This window comes from Panthera onca, chromosome C1 (assembly GCF_046562875.1).
Source record: "Panthera onca isolate mPanOnc1 chromosome C1, mPanOnc1 haplotype 2, whole genome shotgun sequence".
NCBI lineage: Eukaryota > Metazoa > Chordata > Mammalia > Carnivora > Felidae > Panthera > Panthera onca.
The window spans coordinates 45,820,007-45,842,181 of NC_138346.1; the positions used below are offsets into that span (position 1 = coordinate 45,820,007).

General features: G+C 37.0%; 1 protein-coding gene across 1 annotated transcript in view; it reads left to right on the forward strand.

Moving 5' to 3' along the window:
- COL5A2 (collagen type V alpha 2 chain) overlaps nt 1–22,175 on the forward strand; it is a 146,761-nt gene that overhangs the window by 48,914 nt on the left and 75,672 nt on the right. The window lies entirely within an intron of this gene.

Below are 22,175 nucleotides of genomic sequence, written 5' to 3' on the forward strand. Positions count from 1 at the left end.
ATTTTTGTCAATAATTCAGTTACTTTTTAAAGTTTTTATTTTTCATTTATTTAAGTAGTCTTTACACCCAACATGGGGCTCTAACTCATGACCCTTGGTTCAAGAGCGACATGTTCTTCTGACTGAGCCAGCCAGGCACCCTAACAATTCAGTTCTTAAATTCATATTTCATTAGAGTTGCTAAATTTTCACCTTTTGGGGCTAAGGAGGGTATCATCATTGTGATTTCCTGAAGCCAAATTGCATGGAGAATCATCATATATTTTCCTTTCTCCAGGTCCAGGTAGGCTGAGTGTCTCATCCGTGAGTTCCGAACCTAGTTGCTCACTGTTTCTGCCCAACAGAAACCCACTGGTCATGACGCATACCTTTCTCTATGGATTAAGCAAAGTGTTTATAGCGGCTGTCAATGTCCAATGGCAGCTCGAAGCCAACCTTTGAGTCAAATCTTTTGCCCAATAAAGTGTCCTAAGACTATCTTGGTGTCTTAAGACCATCTAATTTATTAAACATTTTTTTCTTTTTTAGCTGAGAACTCTAAGCAAAAGTTAAATTTTTTCACTGAATGATTGCCATATTTTCATGAAATTTTTGAAATGGCATGAATGGTTTAAGGGCAAAAGGAATACTTTTTGATGCTTTGTGTTATACTTGCTGTTAAGTTACATTGGAAAAGTATCTCATTACATAAACTTTACAATGCACGTAACTGTCAAAATCATTTCCTATAACTGAAGAAAGAACTTGAAATTGCTGTTCATGATGATAATACTTAAAGATGACATTTCTTCTATTTAAAAATATTATGCTATTCTCTCCCTCCCTCTCTTTCTGCCCCTCCCCTACTTGCATTCTCCCCCTCTCTCTCAAATACATAAATAAATAAAAATATGCTATTTCCATCAGATCTCTGCTCAGTCTGCTTTATCTGTGAGTTTACCCTTGATTATTTAAAATTAACCCTAGTCTCTCCTCCCCACTCAATTCATTTCTCTCCTAGCACTTTCTGCCTTTACCTTTCTGCAGTTTTCTTTGTGACATTTGTCACTATTAGACATATATGATTCTGTATTTATTTACTTATTTTCTGTCTCCCTCTACTAGTGTGTAAACTCCTTAAAGACTAAACTTTTCCTGTTCTGTTCACATTTACATTCCTAACACTGACATGGTGCCTAATGTATAGCAGGTACATTGAATACATTGAATGAATGAATAAGAATGAAAGAATGAATAAGAAATATATTGAACTTCTTGATGTGACTAGAGATTTAAAAACTGGACTCATAGTTCATAGTTACTTGTGCAAAAGGCAGGATTGTAGATTGGTTTATCTTCTGAGTATTTATTAATCTATAAAATGAAATGGACACTTATCCCTGTAGAAGAGGTGATAGATACGTGTAAAATATTCTCAAAGCCAAAGTGGCTATTTAAGTATGGAAGCAATCCTCTTATTTTATTTCCTTCCTTCCCTTACAGTTCACGCAGCTCTACAGTGAACATCCACTATGTCTCAGATTCCCTGCTCGGTGTCAGTGATATAGCCTTGAACAAGACAAAGATACCCTGCCATGCTACCCAAGACAGAGTGGAGAGTGCAGTCTAGGAGGTGGTAGAACAAAATTAGGGATGAATATGGTCAGTTTTTTATACAGTGAGCATCCTTTTGAAATTGAGCACATATTAGGTGCTCGATAATTGTTAGATTAATGAATAAAATGAAACTTTAAAGAAATTCTAAATCAAAATTTAATTTATTTCTGTAAGTGAAAAGTCAAACTTTTTTTTTTTCAATAGATTCTCATCTCACAATTTCTCTGTGATTAATAGGATTTGGGGTAAATTGCCCAAAAACATACAACACAGATTCTACCTATAAAATACTGCCATCTTTCCCTGAATTACCAGAGAAAGGAAAATTCTCATGCAAAATCAGGTGAGACAATTCCTTTCAGAAGTAAAAGTTCAGGAATGTGTTGTCCATGACTCTGCCACCAGTGTCCAGGGAAGTGTCTGGCACAAAGAAGACAAAAAATGCATTTTGTCAAATTGAACTGAAGGAATATAAGGAGGGAAAAATACTTTAATTCTGTGGTCACAATGATCTTTAGAATATCACAATACAGGCATCTTACTTCAGTTAACTGTTCATTTCTTTAGAAGACTCTCTCTCTTTGCTTCAGGGTCAGTTCTGGGCATAAAATTCATAACTGCCATAGACAGAGCCATTAAAAGAGCACAATTTGAAACAACTAAGGTGTTCATGCCACATGAGGCCATGAACTTGATATCACTATAAACCTCCTAGCACACTATCTTCTATATTGTAGCTGTATAATGTGTTTATTTAATAAGTGGCTAACTTATAATCCAACCACTGTCTCCAAATCTTAGCACAAATGAAATTTGAGTTGATGCACATAATACAGTTAAATCACCCTTCAATTCCTAACTTGAAAATAATTTCCTAGGCCACATACTATAATTTGTCCATTTTTAGATTAAATAGGTGATTTCTGAAAGTAAACATCACCTAGTAGTTTTTGCAGAGAACAGGGTTTTAAAAGATAAAAACAAAAATGATACTTAACATATAAACTATTATTTGGTCCACATCATTTTCTCTTGATTCTTGCATATTTAAGGAATGTCTCAAGATCATCTCTCAAAAGAAAAGAAACTAAAAGTTCATTCTTCAATCATTTTACATATTTCATATTTGAAATATGGATTTTTTTTATTTCTCTAGTGAATTATTTATGGACTGGGCCCCTTTTGGTAAAATGTAATGGATTTTTTTCCTGCCAATTTATAAAAGCACAGAAAACAGACTGAAGGCGCAGCTAGCAGCCTCCAGCTTTGGTAACGCTACCCATCTGTTTCCTATAAGGTAGTTGTTGTTTTTTCTTGTTAAATTCTCCCTGTGAAATGTTTTTCTTGAGATTTCTTTTTTTGGTCTGTGACTTCTACCCAGTGATTCTACTCACTAGTGGATCATGAAGGCACAAATGGATTCTGGGGGAGCTTTGTAACTTCTGATTCTTGCACCAGAATCTCACTGTACTGATCTAATTTGGGCTAGATCTATTTCCAGGGAGATAGATTTCTGAAATCACCAAGGAGTCATGCTGTTCTTAAAGTGATTTTAATTTAGAGTTTTTACACCTTAAAAAAAATTATTGAGATTTCAGATTTGTGGTAGTTTTTAGTGGTAAATTTTCCTTTGGGGGTGGGGGGTGCCATTTAGCTTTTATCTGTGTTGTCTTAAGGAGCAGAAGATATATTCTTTTCTAGCCACAGGACATAAGGAAGGCAAGTCCCCAAATATGCATGATCTTTCTAAGAAACAATAGTTTTCTTGCTGTTTCTTCCATTTAAAGAAAACAGTGCATCATTGCAGGTGCTTCCCTTAATGACTAAAGTAATATACTCAAATCTGGCAGCAAAATACTAGAGAAGCTTTTAAAAAATACAGATTTCCAGTTGCAAAACAAAATCAGAATCACAAGAGGTAGGGTCTAGGAGATGATATTTTTAAATAATTTCTTTGAGAGATTTTGATGCACAGCCAGATTTGAGAAGCATGAATTTAAAACAGAATCAAGGCTGAAATGTAAAATTAAATTAAAATAAAAATTTTTTTAAATTAAAAAAAACTCTTCAATTTGAGGAATACATAGCATTTAAAGTCACAAAACACATATAATTTTCATGGGACTGATTTGGGGTGAAATCTTTGAATGGAGGAAGAACTGAAAGATCATAAAATATGATCATAAAAATAACCTGAAGCTTTCAATGGCTCTGAAAGATGATACTGGGGTTTGCCTCCCAACCCTGCAGGCTCAATGCCACCTACTTTATAAAAACATAACTTGCAAGGTGTGGATATATTGGCTGAAATCACTAAATGTTCTGTGACAGCTTAAAAAGCCTCCTGTCAAGGATACCATATACTTAGTCTCAAAAACTTTCCATCTGTGTTTATATTAAACACAGGTGTATTGCTGTGGGCAGGTAGCTCAGGTATTGTGGCATTAACAGGTCATACTAATTACTACAATGGCTTTGTCTAATATGCTAACTCACAAAAATTCCTTTGCCCTATTTCCTCTCTTCCCTATGTGTTATCACTGCTGTTCTTGAAATCTGAGCACACTCCTATGTTGGGATGTTATTTATGTGGACAGACCCAAAGCCTGACGATTAAATACTTGACCTCAGGGTGTTTTGTGGGAGAAACAGGATTCCTCCACTGTCATCATAGCCCTATACAAATGGATTTCTGCCAATATAAGGCAGTGCATGATTTATCTCTCCTTCACCCTACTCCAGATTCTGATAGGTCTCCATAGAGGGGAGAGAAGTGAGCATGAATTTGTTGTTGATATACGTGTAAGTGGGGTTGAGGCAGGCAAGAGAAGTCTGGGACCTCTTTGCTAAATAATAATGGTTGTGTTTAAATAACACACAAAAAGTGATTTTTTCAAAGCACTTTCACATCTATTTGATTCTCAAAACAACCTTGAAGGGGGAGTATATCACTCCCATTTTTAGATGAAAAAATTTGAGGTTCAAAAAAGTTGCCATTTGCCAAATGTTATATAACAAGGGATTTTCAGTGCCAGGGTTAAAAAAGCAAAATAAAACAAAACGCTTAGGTTTCCCTGACTCCTTAATTTCCATTTCCCCTACATCACTTTGCCTTTTAGGAGTTCCCCATAGCTAGCTTAAGAGTCAAAGTACATCTGAAAGGTGTCTGAGTTAGAGCTGCATGTTTGCCCTCTCATTCTCATTCTCGAGGTAAATTCTCATTCTCGAGGTAAATGAGCCAAGTGCTACTTACCCTGAAAGTGAAGGCAAAGTAAGAGGCCTGAAGTGCATCAGAAATCTGTGCTCCAAACCTCCAATCTGCCATTTCTTCTAGCTCGGTCCCTTTACCCACCACTCAGTCTCTCTCCCCTGCTTTCTGTTCTCTCTCTCTCTTCCTTCTAACAGTAGTGAATTCCATATAGGTCCTGGATACATTCTACTTCTTTCTCAATTCTCAGTTGACCCAACACTTCCACCTACCCAAGACTAACCTACCCCTCCTGCAAAATGCCTTAAACAAGGCTTATGTGTGCTCTCTTGAAATCCTATATTTCCATCAAGGTACTTACTATGGACTTTAATTGCTTGATTATCTGTTTCTTTCTTTGGGCTATAGCTACTTGGAAATTGAATGCTGTCCTTTATTTTGTTCAACTCTAGTACCCAGTGGGGAAATGGCACATAGTAGGGACTCAACATCTATTGGATGGATAAAGATCATATTCTCCCTGTTCATGTCCCTAGGATTCCTTGGAGTATTTCTGTGGATTATTTCTTTGGAGACTCTAAATCATCCCTTTACCTTGCCAAGACCTTTCCAGGCCCCTACACAGCACACTGGGTTTTATATAGGTCATTTATTAAATGGTCACTTAATAGGGGAAATGATATTTGATTTGCATTATTTTGTTTATACATGCTTTACTAAAAAACATGTTATTCCTCCCGAGTTTTAGGATTTCTTTGACCTTTTGCTATAATTGCCAAAGAGCTGATTTCCTCTTTCCTCTTAAGAAATTCTGCAGAATGTCCGACTTAATGTGCTCTTGCTGTCAAATTACTTTTCTTGAAATCCACTCTTGTATAGCAACATGAAAAGAAAGAAAATTTTATAATTTTTTTCGATATTAGGAAACAGAAGTACTTTCTTTTGATAATAAGATACTTTTTAAGTATTAATATTCATAAAAGTAAGAAATACTAATTTAATTCAGCAATGATAACTGAGCAAAATTTGCCGTGGTCTCTTTCCATCATACAAAATACTACCTTTATAAAGAATCTACCTATACTGACTATTAGATTATAGACACGTTGCTACCTTTTTGTCACATTGGCTTTTTTCCTTTACTGATATTTTAAATTATTTAACTATTAAGCTGGAAAAACTGAATGATTAAATTAATCCCAAATAACTTTAAATATAATATAGGTCCTGTATAAAAATAAATTTTTAAAGATGCTGACATTTTTAGCATGTTAAATAGTGGAGTTTGTAGTTCATTATATATGGGCTGGCACAAATTAGCCTAAAGTCCTGTCTGGAAGAGCATTATCACTGTATACTTCATATTCCTATAAGCTCTTGATAAACTCTTTACTCACTCTTAGATAGTTAAAGGAATACAAAGGTGGGGAGGTCCATCATTTTGTGAATGAGGTAGAATAATGTTGAATATTCTGGTGTACAAGCTGCTTGTTATGCATATGGAGAATGATTTTGTCTATTCCTAGAATTCCTAACTCCCAGATAATTGGTCAATATAGATAGGCATGAAATAATGCTTCTGAATTTACTGTTCTGGTTAGCAGTGTTTTAAGTTTCTTTTTAAAGTTCATTAAGTATCTTCCCCATCTTGTCATCTCATTTGGTCATGTGGGCCAGTCATGAAAAGTTTAGCTGAGCTCATGATAAATTCCATTAGCTTTTATAGTTGATACTTAACCTATAGAGTTGCATTAAATAACTCTTAAATCACAGCTATTCCATTAACATCATAAGAATATCTTTTCATCCAGTTACCTCCCATTAAATCAGCATGCAAATGATCAGGTTAAAATTTTTTTTTTAAGATCACATGCCCTATTTTAAAACAAAATGAGCAATCACACTTATTCCATTGTTTGCTTTTATTTCTAATCATTACTGCCATTCAGATTAATTGTGACTGAACTGATCATTACTGAATAGGACAAAATTGAATTGTACCTTGGTCCTTGGAGAGAGGTTTCTATTTTCAAAGCTCTCAATTAACAGAAGATTAAATTTCAAAAAAAGAAGAAAACAGTTAAGAACTTTTGTAAAGACTATTTTAGACTTCAGAAAAATGAAAGGAAAGGAAAACCTGAATAAGGTATAGCTAGTGGTTATTGGTTTGTTTTAAATTGTATTTTTCAGTGTTGAATTTTATTGAATTTTTCCCATTTGGCCTTTTCAGCATCACCTCTTTAGTTTAAATAAAGTAGGTAGAATGAAGTACAATGTTTGTTATTAGGGGAGTCATATTTATACAGTGTAAGCTGAATTTTCTGGGGGAAAATTTCATTTCCTGTGTCCTATAAAAGAGTCTAAAAGGGACTAAGTAATATTGGTATGCAGTCATTTACTATTCATACTCATCAAGATGCCTGAAGGCTTATTTGTGTCATGGAGATAGTTTTTCCCCATCAATATCCTGTGAAGCCTCAGGAAAGCTAGGGGAAATTTCACAGGATATTAGGATGGTAACATTTGGTGGCTACACAGACATAACATCAGGAAATGAAATATTGACTGTTTAGAATTGGGAACTGAATAGAAAGAATGGAGTTACATTCTTAGTATGTTTCACTTGCTTCCCTTTGATAAAAAATTCAGCTAAAAAAAATCCCAAAACATCGTAGTCTCTCTTTTCTTATCTCTAAGGTAAACCATGCTTTACTCTTTTTCTCCTTTCAAGTTAATCCAGACTCCTCTTCCTCTTCATTCTTCATATGGACTATCAGTTTATTACTCTTACTTATGCAAAATCCACATTCAGAGTGTGAATTTTAAGTTTTATATATAAAAACTTGTGTTCCCTTTATTTTCTCTCTATGGTAGCAGTGCAACTGTCTTACTTAGAATGTAGTCATTAAGAGTGTGTGGTTGTTCAAATCTTGGCTCTGTCACTCACTGACTTTGTGATGATCGACTCTAAGCCTCTCCCCAAGTGGTTGTAAGGATTAAGTATAAACTCTCCCTATGACATTTAGCATAGCTCTCACAACACCATACCTCATAGCTATTAGTATTTACACTGGGTTGTTTTTTCTTACATATTCATCCTAATATGCCTCAGTCGGATTTAGAATCTTTTCCAATCAAGCTTCCAATTTATCTTCCAAAAACTTTGATTTTATTCTATGTCTACACCATTCTCCTTCCTGTAGGTATCTGTATTAGTTTTCTAGGCTGCTGTAGAACAAAGTATGACAAACTGGGTGTCTTAAAACAACAGAAATCTATTGTCTCAATTAGGAAGGTCAGAAGTTCAAAATCAAGATACTGGCAGGGCCATGTAGACAGAGAATCCTTCCTTGCCTCTTCTTAGCTGCTGGTGGTCGCCCACAGTCCTTCACTGCCTTGGTTTGCAGCTGCACTTCGGCCCCTGCCTCCATCACATGTGTCTGTGTCTCTTTGTGCCTTCTCTTCTTATAAGGACACCAGGCATATTGGATTAAGCGACCACCCTATTCTAATGTGACCTCATCTTAAGTAATTACATTTTCAAAGGACTTATTTCCAAATAAGGTCAACCTATCTTTTTAGGGCACATAATTCAACTCACAACCATATCCAATAGGTGTTACTTCCTCCATTCATTCTTGAACCTTGAATGTCATTTTTAAATTTTTTCTAATATCTTGTCCCACCTATAGTCAATCAGACCTTGCATATTTCATATCCGGTGTTTCATGGATTTACCCCTCTTTCTTCATTCCCAGAATAACTATTTCTCCTAACTACAGTATAACATTTTCAACTAGTAGCCTCTACTTAAAAAAAAATTAAGTTTATTTATTGATTTGGAGACAGAGACAGTGAGAGCAGGGGAAAGGCAGAGAGAGAGAGAGAGAGAGAGAGGGAGAGAGAGAGAATACCAAGCAGGCTCCACACCGTCAGCATAGAGCCTGATGTGGGGATTGAACTCACAAAACTGTGAGATCATATCCTGAGCTGAAATCAAGAATCCAGCCGCTTAACCGACTGAACCACCCAGGTGCCTTTAGTCTCACCTGCTTCCAGCTCATCTTCAATTCTGTTTATAGATTAATGTTCCTGAAGGTTACTTCTATATTCTTCTCTTCATTCACTTATTTACCCATCAAGCATTTATTGGAGATCTTCTATGCATCAGGCATTGTTCTACACTAATGATACAGAGGTAAAAGAAATGTTTATCCGGGACAAATGTATACTCTGGTAAAGTTTACATGTAAGCAAACAAGTAAGTTTGATAGATTGTTGCAGATATTTTGTTAGATGTATGGGCAAGGTGAAATCAGAGCACAGAGAAGAGAAATTACATATAGGGAAGGGGCAAGTCATGGAATCCTTCTAGAGGTAGAAGCATTACTCTTCCCAGAATTCACATTACTCTAGATGGAACCATCCTTTTCTGATATGACATGTTTGCCCTCCTCTCCATGCTTTTTTTTAGGTGGCCCCTTCTCCCTTCTCAGGCAGTCTTCCTTACCTTCACCATCTCAAACACCTTGCATTTTTCAAGGCCTACTTTAAACCCATTTCTGTTCATCCTTTCTCAGATAATATCAGCTCATAGTGATCCCATCTTTTAAAACTTCTTATACATAATTTTTCGAAGCTAGTATCTTACATAAATTATTTGCTACCTTAAGTAAATCTGTGAAAATGGATATGAATGGGTTTGCCAGGAATAACATAAAGAACTTCTAGCATAGATATTTGATACCTTATTTTTCACTGTTTTCTAAATTATAAACTTGCATTCATCCATGGATGAAATTCAGTGTCTTTCAAACTAAATGTTAGACAATACAGCTATGTTTGACTTCCTAAAATGCCAAGGCCATATAATTCAGAATTCTGTATCTAAATTTTAAAAGTGGTATTAAATTTGGCTTTGCCCAATTTCCAAATGGTTGTAGAATTGGACCTGGAAAAACGCATTTCTACTTCATCTCAGCATTGCCAGGCTTAGTCATTAGGGCAACTGGATCCTCCCATGTTGCTGTGCGCCAGTTCCTGGCTTCTGCACAGCTGGTTGGCTCTGCGACTGATGACCTGTGCCTCCAGTCCTCTCCAAAGCACCTAGCTGTGGAGGTGCTAGGAGGTTTAGAAACAAGAGTGCTGTTGTTTTACCCTCAGGCAAGAGAAGAGGTGGCAAAAATAAATGAAAATAGGAAGCAATGAGGGAGAGGAAGTGCTGTACTCCTTCAGATCCATCCTGGCCAGTTGGCAAAGAGAAGGAGTCCGTTGCCAGTTACCAGCAATGAGCCAGGAGTGACAATATTATATGGCTCGGAAGTGAGTTTTTGGAAGAAACCACTTTGGATCTTAGTTTTCTCACTCAAAGAAAAAGAGAAAAGAAAAACAATGCATATGTATGCATTTCAGCAGTACATTCTGGAAAATTTTCTTTGTAGTTAATTTGTTTCATTACTTCTGAATTCCCAATATTTGACAAAGTAACAGATAGATAATGAGTATTTGTTGAATGAATAAATTTATGTTATCAAAATGTATTCATTGTGTTATTTTTATATTTGCTTCTAGAGTAAGTACATTTACTTTATCATTTGAAATCACTCTTTTTTTTTTTAACGTTTATTTATTTTTGAGACAGAGAGAGACAGAGCATGAATGGGGGAGGGGCAGAGAGAGAGGGAGACACAGAATCGGAAGCAGGCTCCAGGCTCTGAGCCGTCAGCCCAGAGCCCGACGCGGGGCTCGAACTCACGAACCGCGAGATCGTGACCTGAGCTGAAGTCGGACGCGTAACGACTGAGCCACCCAGGTGCCCCTGAAATCACTCTTAATGCCAAAGATTCTGGAAACTAAAACATACAAAGAAGGCTGAAACCCACACAGGAGATCTCATAACTGGCCTTGGCATAAGACTGTTGTATTATGAGAACTCATTAGGTGGTATGCATGTGTGGGCTTCTACTCTTTCACTGATATGTATTCAGACTGCCCTAGAATATGAAATACACTTTATTACCAAATAGGACACCGAAGGACAGTCAAATAAATGATCAGTATATTCCTAAGATAACATAATACTATTTGGAATTCTGTATTCTTTTTACTCCTAGCTTACTTGAAGTCTGCTTTTATAAACATAACTTTCCCCCTCATATGATTGAAGGTTATTTTTGCTTCAGATTCAAAAAAATCCTCAGTTGATGTTCCTGAGAATTAGTTCTGGTTAATGAAAATGAATAGCATTAGGCAAAGACCTTGCAAAACACAGAGGAAAATATCCAGAATTGAGTTTATAAAATTTCAATGTGTATGCAAATTTTCCAGAATGTACTGGTGGAATACACATATACACAAACTTATTTTTCTACTACAAGAAAGTTTCATGACCTTTTGTAGCTTCTGTATATTTTGATTGTTTTTGGCAAGGAGGCTGGGCTCCAAATGTCTCATTTCATGATCCACAGTGTACTCTTGTACTAGACAAGTATTCAGTAAAATTTGCCGTATAAATAAATATTGACTAAATGGATTAAATAATGCCTCCATTCCTTGTGCCAGATTGACTAATTTATTTAGATTAACTTTTAACAACAGTTGAAGGCAAACATACTTGTGATATCCCAGAATATTTCATTTCACCTAAAAGTGAAGGCTCATATTTTATTTTTCCTATACATTGATAAACAGAGACACCGAGTCTCCTTTTCCATTTATTAAAGCAAATAACCCAGTTACTCTTTTTGTACAACCTAAATTTTACATTCCATAGGTTAGCAAACGTCCCACATTTTTCTCTGATCTTAACTCCTGTTAGTCACTGTTAGCACAAAATAACCTTTCCATGGCTATTTAGGATTGAATAAATAATTAAAAGTTCTGAAAACTCTAAATCTCACTACAGATATTTTAAGAAGGTAATGAGTGTTCTTTTCTTTTACATATATTCATAGCCACCATGTTTTAAGAAGTTAACATATGAATTAAACAATAATGATAAAATTCAGAGTTTTAACAGAGCCAAAAGGAATAATTTTGAACAATTATAAATAATTTAAAGCTTTTAAAATTTGATAAAGCTTGTCATGTTCATGTTACCTCTACAAAAGAGTGTTTTCATTTGGTCTCCATTCATTTACTTATTCAGGGACATAACCTCTCAAAAGCACATACATCTACAGATCAAAATATTGGATTCCATTTTTTTAAAAATTTTTCTTATTCAATCATAAGACAAGATATTCCTAGCTGAGTTCTATGTTTTGCTAAAGAAACTTGCAAATCTTCCTTCTCAATGTAGTAAAAGTGTATAGGGGGAAAAATATTGCCTTGTTTGGTCTCAGCCTCCTTCTCCTCTCCTTCTTCCTCCTCTTCTTCTTTCTTTGCTTTTCTTGTCTATTGTTCCCCCTACAAACACAGAAATTTCCCAGTGAATATAGAAAGTTATTAATATAGTTTTCAGTAAAGCAGCAGTCTCTCTTTCTCCTCCTGAATATTACTGTGGTATTTGTCTGGCATTGAGATTCGGTGCATGTTGGGGCTTTATCTTCAAACTGCAGCAAATAAGAGGGCCAGCATACAACCATGAATGTGCATTATAGAAGGTCAGTTGAACATGAGGACGAAGAGATGGATTTAGATTCGGAAATAATGGTTTTAGTCTTGTTTTAAAGAATCTGTTACCTGCTCTGGAAGTGACTTGAGTAAGGAATGCCAGAAATAAGGGTAAAATCCATTTTCGTTTATGTTCTTCAGTGAAATCACCTAATTTGTAATGGCCACAAAATAGACATAAATTAAACCTAGGTAGATCAGGACAAAAGTAGGTATTATTGGTATTAATTCAAGTCCCTAAATATACCCATGTGGATAAAATTAGAAATTATGCCTTCAGGATGAAAGCGGGGGGGGGGGGGGGGGGCTTCCCCCAGAAATGAACTCCCGAGAGAAGAGTGCGTCAAGATATTTTACAATATTTGATAGTCAAATGAATGCGATCAAAGAGCCATTGAGAATGTTGGGTTGATTGTGAATGAAATTTCAGTTTGGTCAGGGCAAGGGCAGTGAATAAAGAATAAGTCAGTAAAAAATAAATTAGAAGACGTAACCTGGCTACAACGTCTGGAGTTTCTCTAGAGGCCTAACTATTCTTCTGTGTTAGGGAAGACAAGGAAAGAAAGCAAAATTCAGCTGCAAAGAAATCTTAAGATAAAGAGTTGAAATCATTCTAAAAATGTTTCATTATGTAAAGTACTTAATTTTATAGTCTTTTTTTTTTTTTTAGTATAGTGGACACACAACGTTACATTAGTTGCAGGTGTACAGGGTCATGATTCAACAACTCTATACGTTATTCTATGTTCACTACAAGTATAGCTACCATTCATCACCCATCTGAGTCTCCCAGATTCTCTCAAAATATAAAAATAACTCTTTTTAGTTATAAAAATATATGTTCTTTTCAGGGCATCATATCTGGAATAAATAACATTAACACATGATATTCCCACAATGCCAGCTATTTTAAATCCCTGTAGATAGGGCCCACATCTGAATAGTTGTGAAAAATGAAGCTTTTTAAAAAATTATGTAATAATCCCAGGATCAAAGCAAATAAATGTTTAGATCTTTTCCTTGGTATTCTTACAATTGAATATTCAACAAATTAATTCATCAAATACTTATTAAGCATCTACTTGGATCCTGAAACTATTATAAGATATTGAGATATATCAATGAACAAGCCAGAATAAATTATATCTGTGCTAATAAAGCTATTATTCTATCATGGGGAGGCAAATAATAACCATAAATACAGTAATATAGTAGGCTTAAAAGTGATAAGAAAGAACTATATTAAAAGAAAAAAGAAGGAGTAGGAACTAGTGGATTGAGAGTGACATGTGTGTGGCAATTTTTACATTTTTTGTAATGTGGTCAGATTAGGCTTCATGGAAAAGGTGACATTTGAGCTAAGACTTGAAGGAAATGATGGGAAGCTGGAATGCGAGTATTATATCTTGGCCAGAATTTACTGCTTATTTACTTGCTTTATCTCCAGATTGTATATATAAAAGTCACGATACCACTCATTTGACAGAAAAATAGCTAAGCAGATTTTTGGTTCCCCTCTTCATTTTAAGCAATATCATTCTGGGGAGAGATTAAGTAGACCAAATTGATTCAAAGCAATTCAAAGCTGTTTATGCATTTAGGTCAGCAGACACATTTGGCATAGCACAAATTGTGCTTGTTCATGAGGATTAACATTTGAGAAAAGGACTAGGGTTTGTGATAGAAGTTACTACCGAAATTTCTAGTGTATTCAACACAAGGCAGGCCTAATTTTCTTTGTGGTGTCTTTACAGCTATTCAATAGTTTGAGCCATGTTTGTGGAGAAAAAAAAAAAATCCATGTCAAATGCATTAGCAGACTGTTAAGTTGGTTTTCCAGACAGAACTGTAGATGAGCATTGCATGTGCATTATGCGTAATTGTAGTTTCACATTTTGGCCACAATCATTTAGATTTCCCAATGATACATGGAAAGAAACTTAAGTAGTACCTAACATGAGAGATTTTCCTTTTTTAAATTTTTTTCCATTTTAACTCAAGTGAAAACAGCAGTTTTACTAGTTAACTGAAAAGCCTTTACATATGAGATTGAGGAATGTTTACTGGCTGCACTGAAGAAACTAATCACCTTTTAAACAGTTTATCTAATTTCATTTTATCTGTATGCTTCATTGAAATCCTGTGTATGAATTGTCTTCTTTTTACTTTCTCCGATTTCAAGGTAGTTTTTCAAGGTTATTGCTTTAGAATGTAAAATGTGATTATTCTTTGTAATATAGAAATTTAACTCAGCTCAAATAATCATTGCATGTCTATTCTTGTTCAGTTGGTGCAATAAAAGAGTGGAGGTAGGTACAACAAAAGTAAAAATTTAGATAATCATCCTAAAAGGAGATTTAAATTTGGAGAGCTCTTTGGAAAGTCTGTAATGGATTGAAGAACAAAAGATGAAAACTCCATAGGCCTGCTCCATATTCACCTACCCCCTGACCCTCTCACTGACTTCAAGGCTGAGATTAAAAAAAAAAAATATATATATATATATATAGATATAGATATAGATATAGATATAGATATAGATAGTCTAGGGGTGCCTGAGCGGTTCAGTCGGTTAAATGTTCAACTTCACCTCAGGTCATGATCCCACGGTTCGTGAGTTCTAGCCCTGCATTGGGCTGTCTGCTGACAGCGTAGAGCCTACTTTGGGTCCTCTGTCCGCCCCTCCCCCCCCCCCCCCCCCCCCGCTCCTCCCCTACTCGCACTCTCTCTCTCTTAAAAATAAATACACATTTAAAAAAGTAAAGAAAGAAAAATATTGTCCAAATATGAGACAAATACCCCTCAACTATCCCCGATGGCTTCATATGTATCTAATTTTTTAAATGTTGGGGATCAGATGAGGAAAGGAAAATGATGAATGTGGGATTGTTGGCATTTACTTAGAAAAGTCTGAAGGAAGGTCTCGAATACTCTAACCTCTTTGTCTCTCTCTCATGATAAACAATGCCCAAGAGCAGAAGGAAGAGGGGAGTGTTCCTTGGAAGATTCTCTGGAACCAAAGCCAGCAGCTGGGGCTGTGCCGTGCACTGGAAAAGGCAGCATCTGCATTTTGGTCCAGGGGGACACGTGGGACAGCCCTGCGGCTACTTCATTTGTTGCATAAGGCATTCTCTGCCCATTTAATGAGAGCAGCAGCCAACAGTGCTGTGATTGTAGTGTTTTTAAGGACTTGCGCAGTCAGAGAAACTTTAAATAATGTTAGCCCAGACCTTCATAACCCCAGAAGGGGCCGTGGCCAGCTGGGTTAGGAAAGCTAAAAGACTGCTCTCACTTTCTGAAAATTGTTCCAAAATATGAGCTGTTTTGACTGACACAGTCTTCTTCCTTTCTGGTCACACAGAGGTCTAGATATGAGGGACACACCTGACAGGAAGCATCAAGTGACCTGTTTCCTTTTCATTCAAATAGAAGTCCCAAGTGCATATCCTCTCTGAGAAGTTTAGGGAAGGATGAAGGAGAGCTTCCTGTGCTATCTTTTTAATAAGTACATTACTGGACACTTCCTTCTTTCCTTCATTCACTCATCATTCATTCATGCAGCAAACATATTTATGAAAGGTGGATTAGATGACATTGGGTGTGAAGGTTACTGAGATGAATGTAGCTCTAGCTCCCAAGGAGCTCATAGTCCGGTGGGGGAAATTATCTGAACACTTGTCTGGAAAAGAGATTCAAATTTTTTGTGACATGTGAGAACTCTACATTATTTCTGCAAGGAACAACTTCAGTTAATGTCTAGGAATATTCCACATAGGCTTAGGGATTTTTATTCCATATATTTTCCAGAGTTTTTAGGTAGACCCCAATCATTTAATATACAAAGAGAATCACATCTTTCCTGAGCAGTCAAAGGTTTCAATATGGCCATTCCTATGCATGCTTTTTTGTACAACTATATAAAGGGATATAGACCTGGGGCATAGCACAGAGGTCAGCCACAGCTCTGATAACTGAATTTCTAATAATCTGTTATAATAAGATGGTGGGTTTGGTCTGCCATCTAGTGATTAAGAACTGAATTCTTACAGCTACATTTAAAAGCACATAAAAGCTTTATGAGAAGACAAATCTATGAGGATGTAGGAGAAACAGAGGACAATTGAGTTACTCTTGAATAAAATGTGGATAGATAAAGTACATCTCTTCTCTCTAAGATATCAGTGCCAGGACGTTTGTGGTAATGACTTCACAGTGGATTGGTTCAATTTGTTGGAACAATTGGTAAGGGTAAAAGAACCCCATAGCTTGGAGACAAGATTTTTGGAAGTTACGACACCACAGAAGATTACAAAGTAATGGCAAAATTATCAGACATCCACCAGTCCTCTTCAATTTTAGGAAAGTTAAAGAAACATAAATAGCAAAATACAAGAGTCACAATATTGCAGTTTTGGAATTTTTTTCAGATTTTATAAAAAAAAAATGTTTACCCACGTACTCTAAGACCAATAATTGTTTAAGTTCTAGGCTTTAAATCAAGGTTAATGTTAGCATGGGTAAATTTTTATGATTTGGGTAAAGGAGTCAAGATAGTATTGAATGTCTTGGAATGTCATATGAAAATTCCTATTTGTTTTTTTTTTATAATATTGTCATTTATAAAATAATTGTGTCATGACAACTCCACTGCAAATTGTCTACAATTTTGCTTTCCATTTTACTTTTCTTTTCATTTACGTGAACGTCTATGTAGAAAGCAGAGGGGCAAACTAATCATAAGGTGCACAACTACCATGTACAAACCCGAGAGCTGCAAGACACCCTGTATTTTCTACTCAGTGTTTCTTTGTACATGTCTTTCATTCAGACATGAACAATGAGAGTTCACTGAGTTTTTGTGCCCTCTGTAATGTGTATGGATTCTTGTGCGGGGGAAGAGAAGACAGGGTTTAGCAGCAAATGTGGTTTTTCATCTCCTTGCCATTTAAAAGCATTCCAACTAACTTTCCACATCATCTTAAATTTAATTATAAATTCTCTGGGGAAAAGGACCAGTGATGACTCAGAGTATATAACTAACTTTTAACATTGTCATTTAAAGAAAGTAATATAGTGGCTCACTTCTTTGTCCCTTGGGTTGAGGTCATGCTGTTTTAAACTTTCAGGAAGAAAGTGATCTTCTATGAGTTAACACAAAAGAGAGAATGTATCTTTTTATTGCAACCTCAAAGAAGCCATAGAGAACAGGATAACTCACCCGGAAGAGGTCTCTCACACATTTTAATGATCTTTAATTGGCAACTTTATTGCATGTCATTTTGATTTTTGTTTGTTTTTCATATTCTCTGTTTCCACATATCTAATTGTTTCATAGGTGCAACTGAGGTCTACTTTACAGTAATAATATATAACTTTTGAAAACAGAACATATATACTTTCAGTATTTTGCACATGCAATAGGAAGCACATACCCACTTAATTCTCTCTGTAAATATGTGCAAACACTTTTGTCCCCTTAGGGTGGAGAAAGGAAGAAACAAGCTACTTGATCTTATGGTGAATCTCATTTTCAGCCAATGGCATTTAGTGTTATTGGATTATTTCATTGTCAATCATAAAACTTCATGAATATTAAATTCTACTCCTGAAACCAATATTACACTATATGCTAACTAACCAGAATTTAAAGAAACAACTTAAAAAAAACTTAACGAACAAAATTATTCTTAAGGTATTTACCTAATTGAACTTTTCAGTAGACTATAGAAATAAGTCCATTTCTATATAGCTACATATAGAAATGTAGCTTCCTGATGAAACTACATTATTTCAAAGTGATTTTTCACCTAAAACTTACAAGACTTCTGACCTTCCAGTAGCTTGCTTTCGTTTGAGGCAGGCAGCATCCCACACTGTGTCACACACAGATGGGAGCGTCAGGTAGTTGGTACAAATGGTCTGCAGCCTTTGTTCACCCTCTGTTGGCCCATCTTCCTTCCCTGACTTTTTAAACTGGACCAAAGATAAAGGGACTTTGTACCCTCTGATGGCTTGGGGTGGGGACATCTATTTCTTTGAAAGTTGCCAAATGTGTTCTGTTGTAGTATCCAAAAGTGTTGCTATTTCTGTGATTATCTCTGGGAAATGCCTTGACTGAATTTTTGATCGACGTTTGTTCGACGGTCTCTTCTTGGGTTCTAACCTTGGCAAACTTGCCTCGTAGCCGTGTCGGTGACCCCACACCATTCCCGGTAGGGTGTATGTGTTTGCTGGGCAGTCTGAGAACTCCCCGCGTCTCTGAGCCCACCCCTTACCATCACTGCTGTCTGCAGAGTGCCATGTCATGGAGAATGAAACTCTTGTTTGACCAAGAAGGGGAATTCCGAAAGCCCTCCTTTGGGCTGGGGCTGCAGAGCTTGTGTCTTGACCTTCTCCCTGAGCTCTTGAGTCTTTGTGAGCAGGCATTGAACGCAAAGGGCTGGAGAATCCTGACTTCTCCTAGTGTGGCAAACGGCCCAGGGAAGGGGAAGGTGCCTCTGGGGAACGCTCCATCTGTAACAGCCACTTTGCACCACTCACTCCTGGTTCCCTTCACAGTGAGGTTCTCTCTGCTCCATAGCTCAGTGCTCAAGAGGTGGGTCTGGGGCCGCAACTTTTGGGACTGACTTACAGACAGTGCCAAATGCCTTTTGAGTCTGTAACCTGCCCATGTGTAGACGGCCCCTCTTCTCCAGGGTTCACACTTTGACCTTATCTCTCTGTGTGTAGAGCAGGATAGAAATGTGTGTACAGGGGTGTCTGCTGGTACGTGTGTGTCTACACACCAGCGTGAGTGTGCATGTTGACATGGGCACCTCAGAACTCTGGCCTGTGCCCACGATTTCTACAGCTATAAAATGGTAGAGGAACTGCCCCCTACAGTAAAAACAGTCACCTTCCAAAAAGGTCACAGGCATCCTCCTATGATCGTTCAGAAAACACAAGATTTGAGTGTATCAGGGAAAAGCTGCTCTGACCTGGGGAGGACAGAGGACTTTGGAAGACATGCTCGTTGGCCTATTCAAAAAAGTCATATGTGACTCTAACGAGGGAAAGCAGCTTCATTTGGGGCCTTGAGCCCAATCAGATCTGCTTTTCCCCTGGGGAATGCCTGGTCCTCAGACTGTGCTCCCCAGCGTGCAGGAAGGAGTGAAGTGAGGTGGCCAGAGGGCAGCTGAGGGCAGGCCCCTCAGGAATGCATTGTTATTCATGTCTCTTTTCAGAGTCCACAGTGGATCCTTAGAAAGGCTGCTGAGCCCCATGCTGGGTGCTCTGAGAAACAAACTGCAAGTGATGTTTCTGCTCTCCTAGAGGGCTAGTTTTCTCCAGGTCTCCCTCCTCAAGGCAACCCAGTGACGATTGTTCAATGCTCCTGAATCTGAAGATGATTCAGTTCTTTTCTTTTTTAAAATTTTTTAATGCTTATTTTTTGAGAGAGAGAGAGAGAGAGAGAGAGAGAGAGAGAGAGTGCGAACAAGAGAGAGAGGGAGACACAGAATCCGAAGCAGGCTCCAGGCTCAGAGCTGTCAGCACAGAGCCCAACGTGGGGCTCTAACTCACAAATCTTGAGATCATAACCTAGGCCGAAGTTGGACGCTTAACCGACTGAGCCACCCAGGTGCCCCCATGGATGATTCAGTTCTTAAGGTTTTTGGAAAAGAATCCATCCCAGCCCTTTATGAACCAGAGCAGTCTATTTTACTGAAAGCCTTCTCCCCTTGGGAGAGAGAGTCCGGTGGATGACTTTGGAGGGAGGTCTGGCCATCGGTTTGGGGGTGTCACATGACCAGTGACCCACAATCTCCAGCTGCCCTGTGCTGCCAGGTGGGGAATGTGTTCTTTGTTCTGTGCTGGGGCTGAGGCCGGGGGCAATACAGGCCCAGCTGGGGAAGCAGCCTGGCCTCTCCTAGGAGATGCTGTAATAGTGTGCTTCTGTCTTTCCTCAGAACCTGCTTTTTCCTTGGCAGTGAGTGCAGCCCAACCTCTAGAGCGGCTTCGTTTCTGCAGTGTTAACTGATCTCAGGGGTGTCAGCGAGGTGCAGGGGAGGAAGGGACAGAGATGCTGGGGCGGTGGCCAAGAGGACACCCACACCCTCCAGCATGGCCTTTGACCCAGAGGTTAGGGACCATGCCTATCACTTGTGGGTATGGTTTGTTACTGTGTATCTGAATAAAGTCTGAAGTGCTGTGACCTTTTTTTTTTTTGTCAATAAAGACATGAAACAAATAAACAAAATAAACAAAAGTAACAGGGCTTATTTGATGTACAAATTTCTTATTTTGTTTCAGAATAGTCCTGTATTACATGTTAAGGCAGGAATTCTATTTTCTCCCTGGCTTAAAATTCGTGAAACAGCACCAGGTACACAGAGCCAATATTGTTTTGTTGATTAGCTGTGTGTTCTGTGATAAACATCTTTTGATGAAAATGAAACAGATTAGAAACTTAGTGTCTTAGAATCTCCTTGTGAATGACACAGAAACCAGGATGTGGTGTCACGCTTTGAAAGCAACTTTCCATTTGCCATATAGCTGTGATGAAGGGCTAGATATGTGAAGCCAAGTATTCCATGGAGCAGTGAAAAAAATGTTATCCAACGAAAGCTTTCTAAAGTTAGGAAGATGGATATATGGGCCAATGTCTTTATCCTACGCTGAAATTTTTATCTGTAGTCTGCATTATCATTTGAATATATTTATATGGCAAATGATAAATTCTTTCCATTGTAATATTTTGGTTGGTGACAGATGGTTACATTTATCTTGGTGAGCATTTTATAGTATATGTAATTGTCAAATCACTATGTCTTACACCTGAAAATATAATATTGTATATCAACTATACTTCATTAAAATAAAGAAAAATGATAAATTATCTTATAAACTAATGCATTTTTTAAGTTTCAGTTTTATTTTTGTAAAGTATACATTAATGCTGGTGCAATTAAGTTAGTGAACCATAATTCAGATTCACTCACTCATTCATTCATATCTATTTTGTTGAATGTTGGCTCCCTGCAAGGTATGGAGTCAAGCTTTAGAAATACCATGATGAAAAAGAAAAACTAGTCCTTATTTTCATGGCATTTATGGTCTAGTGAAGGAGATAAAAAATAAAAAGTAAAAATGGTAAATTAATATTACTTGTGATAGGTTTTATGAGGGCTGTGATTTTTGCCTGTCTGTTCACATTTTAGAAACTGGTTAATTAGCCGGCATATAAAACAAAATTAATGAATGGATGGGTGGACGACTGAGTTCTTCAAAAAGTACTGAGAGTCATACTAGTTGGATAAAGGCGGTCTCTTTAAAAAAATGTTTAATGTTTATTTATTTCTGAGAGAGAGAGAGAGAGAGCACGAGTGGGGGGAGGGAGATCTACTTCTATAGAGGAGTCAGAGAACTGTGGGGGCAGGTGACAGTAAGCAAAATGTAATAGTGAAATCTGTGTGCCTTCAAGGAGGGAGGGCAAAGTTGTGTAAGGACTGGGAGGGAGGAATCTCTGGGCTTTAGATTTTGAGTAGTTGGGAACGGTCTACAGGAATTAAACTAGGATGGTATGATATGATATGATATGATCCACATTGTGTTTTAAAATACTATAGTTTTGTTTCTTAAAAGTCACAAAGTTAAATATATATATATTTATCTTATAATAAATAAATTATATTTATCTTATAATTGTATTGTTATTATGTGTGTAAACGTGTGTATATATTTTCTAAATCTGCATTAAGGTTTTATCTAAGTGTAGAAA